This window comes from Miscanthus floridulus, chromosome 6, assembly GCF_019320115.1.
Source record: "Miscanthus floridulus cultivar M001 chromosome 6, ASM1932011v1, whole genome shotgun sequence".
NCBI classification, from domain to species: Eukaryota; Viridiplantae; Streptophyta; class Magnoliopsida; order Poales; family Poaceae; genus Miscanthus; species Miscanthus floridulus.
The window spans coordinates 54,743,797-54,751,399 of record NC_089585.1 but is presented as its reverse complement, the minus strand read 5'-3'; the positions used below and the strand labels follow the sequence as shown (position 1 = coordinate 54,751,399).

At 41.6% G+C, this 7,603-nt stretch overlaps 1 non-coding gene across 1 annotated transcript; it reads right to left on the bottom strand.

Annotated features, from left to right (window-relative positions):
• Positions 1-901: 901 nt before the first annotated feature.
• LOC136462068 (small nucleolar RNA R71) lies at positions 902-1,006 on the bottom strand. The gene has a single exon (XR_010760590.1). It is a non-coding gene; the product is annotated as a small nucleolar RNA R71 (small nucleolar RNA).
• Between the last annotated feature and the right edge of the window lie 6,597 nt (positions 1,007-7,603).

Here is a 7,603-nt window from a genome sequence, read left to right as displayed (position 1 = left end):
CTCCTTTGGGAAAATATAAATAACGATACCCTTAATACTTTCGGGTGAAATGCTACAACGATGGATCCTGTACACTTGTGGATGTTGTCTGTAATCTTTAAGGACTATCATAGTTGGTTTTTCTTGGGAGCGTTGCTAAGATTAACTCAATCTTAGTAATGGTGTTAAGAAAGACCAACATGCATTTCTGGTGCCGTTGTCGGTGATGGACTTAAAACCTCCTCACTCGGTGATTGCGCTAAGAAATGCCAACAAGTATTTCTAGCACCATTGTCGAGGAGGGCATAGGTTAAAGAATCTAGCATAACATGAACGATGATCACATGCATGTAATGGTAGCCATAGTTTATGCAGGCTAATTCTGCTTGTTTTCTTGCAGTTGTGGAATGAAAACAGGATAGTGTATGAGTAGTTTTGATCTACCGAACAACTACATAGATAATCCTGAGGCACTCCTAAGAAAGAACAGGTCTTGTACCACTTCTTCTTCTACTACTCCACTGGCAGTCAAACCAGTCACCCCCGTACCATCCACAACTACCGTCATGGCCAAGTCACTTCACGATTATTCCACCCCCGCTGTTGCCAACGTGCCTGTTGGGCCCGCTATCAACACTAGGACTGGAAACTTTGAGCTATGCACTGGCCTCATAATGATGGTGTAGGAAAACCAATTCTATGGTTTGCCAAACAAGGACGCAAATGCACACTTGTAACACTTCCTTGAGTTGTGCGACACCATCGTCATCAAAGACATCACACAAGCTAGTATCATGCTCCGTCTATTTCCCTTCTCCCTCATGAGAAAGGCGAAATAGTGGTTTTACTAGAGCAAGGAAGCCGTCGACATGTGGGACAAATGTTCCGCGGTGTTCCTCATGAAATTTTCCCCATGGGCTAAACCAGTGGGGAAAATTTCAAACTTCTAGCAAACTTCACTTGAATCCATCCCCGAGGCATGGGAAAGGCTCCAGGATTATATCTAGGCCTGCCCACACCACGTAATGGAGGAATGGCTCATGCTCTAAAACTTTTATGAGGGGCTTATGCCCATGTCAAAGGGGCATGTCGATGTCGTTGCTAGAGGAGCATTCCTCTCCCTCACCACCAATGGAGCTAAGGCTCTCATCGAGAAAATGGTGGCCAACCATAGCTGGGGAGAGGAGCGCAAGCAACAAAAAGGCATGCATTTCGTGAAGGAGGCTAACAGGCTTGCCACAAAAATAGATCTACTAATGAAAAGGCTGGACGATCATGCTGCTGAGAAAGAAGCCATGAAGAGCACCATCGAGGCCATGGACTCACACATGACGTGTGAGGTCTATGGTGGAGTTGGCCACTCGGGGAATCACTGCCCCGAGACCCATGAAGAAGCTTCATACAGAACAATAATGGGTGGAACAATCAGTCCCGCCCGTAAGGAGGTAATTCGAACTTCAATTTAAATTACAATTCGAATCAACCTTCCTTGAAAGACTTGGTTCTAGGCCAAGCTAAAATAAATGAAAACATAACTAAAAAGCTTTCATACAATGATAAAATGTTTGAAAATATAAATTCTAAACTTGAAAATTTATCCTTCTCTATTAAGAATCAATTGAGCTTTAATAAAATGATAGGAACTCAAATAGCTCAAATAGCTGCTGCCATACTTGTCAACAACACGGGGAAAATCCGAGGGCAACCCGAGAATTTCCCTGAGTTTGCTCATGCAGCTACAAATCAATGAGGAGAAAAAGTCTTTCCGATGGACTATAAATGTCGAGCCCTTGCCGAAGGTAAATTGGTAGTTATCTTTTAAAAATTCAAAAAAAAATAAAAAATTTAAAATTTTTAAAATTCAAAATTTAAAATTTGCTTCAAAATAAACTTTTCAGAAAAATAAAATAAAAATCATTTTCTGGCATTATAGATTTTTCTATTATCATTTCTAATTTTTAAAAATATTTACAAAAATTCAAAATATAATAAAAGTTTTATGGAAAATAAAAAATGTGAGCAATTTTTCGAAAACGAAGGGAGCACCAACGGCTACCGCGGGTTGATCGATTTGTTTTCACTAACGTAACCCCATTTGCGAGTTTTGTTGTTGTCTTTTTTCTGCCATGGGCAAGTTCGGGAGAAAGCTCACCGGTGCTTTCAAGAAGGCCGTGGGAGCAAGCTCAAGTCACTCCCGCGGATGCTCAAGTGCGTGCTACACCGAGCCCAAAGAGAGCCCGATGCATGAAGAAGAAGAAACTGAGCCAACAGAAGAGCAAGAAGAAGTGCAAGAGCGACCAATGGAGGAAGGCGACGATGATCCACACCTTGATTTGGAGTGAGACCAGGAGACGTAGGCGTACAACCTCATCAAGAATCACGAGTTCATCCACATGCCGGCATATGACCCTGACCTCCTCCAAAAGATAGGTATGGACACCAAATTCGCCACCATCTGGAAAGCCGTTGGATGGGAGAATGTTGCTCCCGTCGATGAGCTTTGTTCTCGCCTTTTAACAATTCAATTCTTATGCTCTATGCAAGAAGTTGAGGGTGGGATTACTTTCCATCTTTTTGAGAAAGAATATTATCTTACATGGAGAAATCTCAGCTCTCACATAGGCTTTAATACAAGATGCTCAATTGACTTAGATCATGCTCTCAAAGGTTTTAATCGCCATGAATTTTGGAGAATGATTTCTAGTCAAAACGTAGTTGGCAAGTTTCAACCTCAAAATATGAATATTCATCATCCTACTTTGAGGTTCATGCATCGGTGGATTGCCATGACTTTGTTTGCTAGGCAAGACGTAAGATTTGTTTATCATGTCGAATTACAAATTCTCTATGCCATACTTAAAAAGATTAAAATTGCTCCTATGAAAGAAATGTTTAAACATTAGTTAGAAACTTTCAAGGCCTCTACATCTATCTCTTGCACATCCCGTATGACTCGTATTGCTACCAATATTGGTGCGTTGGATGGACAAGATGTGACATACATCTCTACTCCACGCATTGATAATGATGAGCACTACTTGATGCAAGGCACCATTTAAAATAAGATGATGCAGGGAACCTTGCATTTTTCTTTCTGGGATATATAAATGAGATCCCGCTCCCTAACCCGGGATTCTCTTTGTATAAATCCCCGTCACTCAATTTCACTCTTGTCGAACAAGATGAAGCACGCATGAGTTCTATTTCTCGTAGGGGGATCAAGAAGCATGGCTAGGGACGAAGCTGGTAGCTCTCAACAACCACCAACACCACTTGTGCCTAAGGCATTCCATACGGAGTGGTTCCTAGTCATGCAGACACCTAGGTTCACCCTCGGGTATCAGCCAGGCTGGGGACACACCCCGCAACCACATGAGGCTTGTGGATCGGGATGGCACGATGCCAATGATGCGGCGTGGGCGCACCACTTGTTCGACTCCGAGGGGCTACCACCACCCGTTCATCCACGATAGTCCACTTCAGACCATCGAGAGTTGGACGACATCAACACTCGCCTCGGAGGATTGAAAATCCACATAGGTGAAATTCAAAATACACTTAACACTCACATGCAGGATACAAGATAGTGGCACCTACAGTAGCAGCAATAGTTCGCGGACATCAACGCACTGCTGAGACAATAACAAGAAGCATAAGTGGCCTACTGGCAGTCCATGGGATACAATCCTAGACCATAGGCCTAGAGCTAGCTTGGAGGAGGACCCCCGTAGCGGTACCCTTGTATCTTTTCAATTCCCGCATTTTTATTTTCTGCATTTATTATTTATTAGCATATAAAAAAAGAAAATATGAAAAATTCAAAAATACCAAAAAAAAAGAATATGATAAAAATACCAAAAATATGAATTCCACTCTCATATGTGTTTTAAGAATGTTTAGTTTCTCCTATGTTAAAATGATAAATAGTTGCTCTGTCTATAATTCATCTGTGCCTAGGTTATAACTCAATATTCCCCAAGATTTAAGTTTGTTGGCTAAAAATGTCTCATCCTAAGAACTTTAAAACTTGGGGTTTGCAAATGCATGCTCCTTTTCTAAGTTGTTGCGAGTTATGTTATGCTACAAATAGAATTTACTATAACTTTATTCTAAGAGAGACTTGACATCCAGAGATTTCATTTTCAAAAATGCTAAAATTCAAAGTTCATCAATGATTATGAAGACCTACCAAGGCCATATGACACGATATTCAAAATCAAAACCTTAGTCATATGCTACTTGTTTGAGCATTGAGCTTTGTCAAATTATTGTGACTCTTGTTGAGATTCTCGTCATGCACCCATGATCAAGACGCACGTGCACCCACAAATAAAATTGCTGACTCTTACACTAAGAGTTATGCACAAACATGCTTTTTCCATCCACCAAATAATTACTCCATTCATCTATCGTGTCTCTCTTTCTCTCTAAAATTTCATATGCCAAAAAGAATAGTATGGCTATGCTAAAAAAGAAGAGAAAAAAATATCCATGCCAAAAGACATGAGAGAAAAAAATATACAAAAAAATGCAGGCCAAAGAGCATGAAGAAAAGAAAAAGAAAGAAATAAAGATAGCTCATACTTTTAAATAAAGGCATTCATTGAAAAGAGAGAGAGAGTCATGATTCAAGGAGTGCCAAAAATATTTAGAAATAGGAAGTTATAAAATTCCACACACTTGCATGTCTTGATCAAAGTGTATGACTTGCATCTTCTTGATGTCCTATTTTTGACTTAGCAAAATATGTGATGCAAGTATGCCCCACTTTTCATACCTACCCAAAACTCCACTCAAAAGCCTTAGTGGTAGGACATGAAAAAGAAGCCAAATAACAAATGCCTTGGTGATGTTTCATACACATTGAGCGATCGAGAGAATCATTTGAGGAACTTGCATTTATTTTACAAAACTTATAAAACCTCCAGATAGATGGTTAATCAAGGAATGAATGATTGGTGATTCTGTTATAACCATTCTATCTTCCAACCGCCCAAGAACTTGGAAAAGCTATATGCCCTAGAGGGATCAAGGTAAAGTGTGGATAAAATGCCAACTTATTTAAATCATGGAAGAATGCTTTGTTATAGACATGGCACTTGTGAATTGTATCGGCATAGTAGCAACTCTTGATCAACAACCAAGTACTTAGCTATTTGCTCGGGATGACCAAAGGTTAAGCTTGGGGGATTTGTTGGCGGTCACTAGCGACCATTTCAAACTACCAATTATAATCCAAAATAGGAGAAATAAACATACTTTTGACACATATGCCTTTACTATTGACCTAGTTCCACTTGTATTCCAGAAAACATGTTCTGCATGTCACAAGTTTGAATACAAGTGGAAAACATGCCAAAAGGCACAAACACAAGGCGTAAAGCAGAAATGCGTGAAGGCAATACATGGAGAAGCCCACCTACACAACTTACCTGGGTAGAACACCACTGTGGACAGGGTCCAGGCCCATCCAGGAACCTGACCAGGCGAAAGTGATCGTGAGGTGGGCCCACCAGGGTGCGGGCACACCCTGGGTGCGGCGACACCCCCACCGCCTCCGCTTGGGCCCATGCTCCTCTTACTGTGGCATGCCGCCTTGCATAGGCGGTTCCCGAGTGTTTCCTAATTTTCCAGCGTAAACCGACCCGGCTTCACTATATAAGGGCTAGAGCTCATATGCAACACACACAATCATTTTGGAGCCTCTACCTCACTACCACCTCTTAGTCTCTTTTAGCTTTTAGTAGTATTTGTGAGCAAGGCCAAAGCTACTTGGAGAGCTTGTCTCCTTGGAAGAAAAGAACCTTCTTGGTATGAATACTATAAAGAGTCCTTCCAAGTTCTTGCTCTCATATTACTTATATAGCAATGCATATGAACTAGACTATAGTTCTTGTGTTATGATCATGATATATGAACTAGTATATAGTTTGTGTGTTATGATCTTGACATGTAAAACTTTATGCTTAATCATTCATATAACTTACATGAGTAGAATTAGAGCTAAGTTGAGGTGTCGGTTCACCGTGCCATCGGGTGTGCCCAAGTCCTTTACCTGTCACTTCGTAGGGTCGGGGACCTAGGGGAATTTGGGTAGTTTCTATGTACGCAAGCATGGTGCTTGGGTATGGAGAAACAGGTGAATACATTTCCTACTCCACGATTGAGGGGAAGGCGGCAGGTGGTGACAACCCTGTCCGTCCCTTGTAATCCCCCACGTTTGAGTAGGGTGTAGGAGTCTAAATTGTCACATGAGTTTCCTGGCAGACCAGTACTCGGTGGCCTCCCGACCTATCCCACATTTAGTTCTAGCTCTAACCATATTCGTTGTATGATTATCAACTGTCCTTTGCATGGCTATATTAGAACATGCCTACTCCACTGAGGAATATTCTTTTATTCTTTGTTTTCCTTTTATCCTTGAGGTTGGCCCAGATGTGTGTCCACTATCCATGAAATACCATTTTTACCCCTATCATGAAATATGGTCCACTATGCAAGTATGTAATCATGTTTATGTCTATGCTAAAATATATGTACCTTGCCCTCCTTTGGGAAAATATAAATAACGATACCCTAAATACTTCTGGGTGAAATGCTACAATGAAAGATCCGTATGCTTGCGTATGTTGTCTGTAATCTTTAAGGACTATTGTAGTTGGTGTTTCTTGATGGCGTTGCTAAGATTAACTCAATCTTAGTAATGTTGTTAAGAAAGACCAACAGACATTTCTGGCACCGTTGCCGGCGATGAACTTAAAACCTTCTCACTTGGTGATTACGTTAAGAAATACCAACACTAAGTCGTGGAGGTGAAAAAGCCTTATCCCATCGGCATAGTGGTCCGAGGAAGGCATCCCGAGGAGGCCTGTGGTCACCCAATGAAATAGTAGTCCGAGTAAGGCGTAAGGCAGCCCGTGGAGGCGCGTACCTCACACAGCAGCATGGTCCATATCTGGTCTCCTACAAGATAAATATATAAAATTTTGTAGTTATTGATATTCAGGATAGCAAGTTGGGAGCAGGTCCCATGCATGCAAAATATTAGGTTGGGTGCGGATCCCAGTATAATGAAATGCTTGTAAAAGTTTTTCGCGTCTTGCTCTTACTAGGCTGTGTAAATTCCCTGAGTAATTGACTCCGTATTTGTAAGCACTTGTATCTCCGACATATGGTGGTGAGGTTCATGACCGTGACCATGTGAGCCGTGCGAGTAAATAGTGTGTCACAAATGTAAGTTCGAATTACTCAAGTATTCTTACAACCATTAAGAGAAGACTAGAGTAGTCGGCGTTGCGCGAAAAAGAGAATGTGCGAGGAGCACCTGTTATACTACAAGCGCGGAGCTATATGTGTAGTCGGAATGCATATTGTATTGCCGCGGAGGCGCATGTATAATATTCGGAGATATATGAAAATTAAAGAATATGTAGAAAAATATTAAAGCTGTGACTTAGCTTGATTCATGACCGAGTGGAGTAGTCGGCATGTCGTGGAGGCATAGTCGAACGGCTTGTTGCAGTCCGACAGCTTGCTTCCGGCTTGGATGGCTTAATGCATCGGACGGGTGCGCGGAGTCGTAGTCGAGCCGTGTTAGTCGGGCGAAGGTTGAAAGCACCCGAGC